Source organism: Eulemur rufifrons, unplaced genomic scaffold (assembly GCF_041146395.1).
Source record: "Eulemur rufifrons isolate Redbay unplaced genomic scaffold, OSU_ERuf_1 scaffold_246, whole genome shotgun sequence".
In the NCBI taxonomy this organism is placed as follows: domain Eukaryota; kingdom Metazoa; phylum Chordata; class Mammalia; order Primates; family Lemuridae; genus Eulemur; species Eulemur rufifrons.
The window spans coordinates 3,460-5,000 of record NW_027183028.1 but is presented as its reverse complement, the minus strand read 5'-3'; the positions used below and the strand labels follow the sequence as shown (position 1 = coordinate 5,000).

The window sequence follows — 1,541 nt, the reverse complement described above, 5'->3', positions numbered from 1 at the left end:
ACGCCTAGCCCGTCGACGCCTAGCCCGCCTCCGCCGCCTAGCCCGCCGACGCCTAGCCCGCCTCCGCCGCCTAGCCCGCCGACGCCTAGCCCGCCTCCGCCGCCTAGCCCGCCGACGCCTAGCCCGCCTCCGCCGCCTAGCCCGCCGACGCCTAGCCCGCCGACGCCTAGCCCGCCTCCGCCGCCTAGCCCGCCGACGCCTAGCCCGCCGCCGACGCCTAGCCCGCCGACGCCTAGCCCGCCTCCGCCGCCTAGCCCGCCGACGCCTAGCCTGCCTCCGCCGCCTAGCCCGCCGACGCCTAGCCCGCCGCCGACGCCTAGCCTGCCTCCGCCGCCTAGCCCGCCGACGCCTAGCCCGCCGCCGACGCCTAGCCCGCCGACGCTTAGCCCCCCTCCGCCGCCTAGCCCGCCGCCGCCGCCGCCGCCTAGCCCGCCGCCACCGCCGCCTAGCTCCTCCTCCTCCTCCTCCTCCTCCTCCTCCTCCTCCTCCTCCTCCTCCTCCTCCTCCTCGTCCTCGTCCTCCGCCGGTTTCGTGCCGGGATCCCATGGTCCTTGGGGTTGACCAGATGTCCCGTCGCACTTAGTCTCTGCGGGGCTGGCCCCATCGATGCTATGGAGGGGCATCACCGCCAGGAGGCGCTGCGGTTGCGGGCTTCTCGACTCCCTCTCCTTCCCCACCCCTCCGCTCGCCCGCTCCTCCTTTCTTTACTCCCTATCGCCCCGCCCCGTTTTTTCTCCACACACACGCAATTATCACGCTCACGAACTATCCCGGGACCTGGCGTGACTTTCATCGCAATCTCCCCCCCCCCCCCGGACACACACACATAGAGACACACCCTCCCGGCAGGGAGCACCCTGAGTGGTCGAACAGATGTCGCTGCTGCATGCGGCCTCCGCATGGGTTCGCTGGTTGACCAGATGTCTGGTCCTTGGGTGGTTGACCAGATGTCTGGTCTGTGGTTGTCATCCTGACAGGGAGGCTTCGGGACGGATTTGGTCTCTCTGGCCTCGCTGCCCCTAGGGGTCACCCTGCGATCGGTATTCTTCTCGCGCGGGGCGAGGGGCGCTCCGGAGCATTCCTCTCCTCTCGGAGTTTCTGTCTGCAGTCTCTCGACTTGCTCTCACTCCCCTACCCTGCTGTGTGACTTTCTTTTTGGTCCTTTCATTTTATCTATTCTCTCTTTGCCTTTTCCTGCGCGCCTTTCCGCTCCCCCCCCCCCCCGGATTCATGGTTTCACGTCACGCGGGTGACGTGCCGACACACCAGGAGGCCCTTCTCACACGTGCTCGTGAACACGCAATCAACACGTTTATGAACTAGAAAGGGATCTGGTGTGACTTTGCTATTATTTCCCCTCCCCTCCTCCCCGCGCTGAGAATGAGTTTCCCCGGGCTCGTGTGCCCGCCTGGGAATCGGCTGCAGACGCCATGGCCCCGGGTCGACCACATGTTGCTCTGGGGTCCACCAGATGTCTCTGGCGAATTGGGGCCCTAGGTGCTTGTGACGGTGTGGTCACTAGGTGTCGCTCTGGGCTCAGT

The 1,541-nt window shown here is 66.8% G+C and overlaps 1 pseudogene; it reads right to left on the bottom strand.

The window, feature by feature from the left end:
- Positions 1 to 1,239: 1,239 nt before the first annotated feature.
- Positions 1,240 to 1,331, bottom strand: LOC138379998 (small nucleolar RNA U13; annotated as a pseudogene).
- Between the last annotated feature and the right edge of the window lie 210 nt (positions 1,332 to 1,541).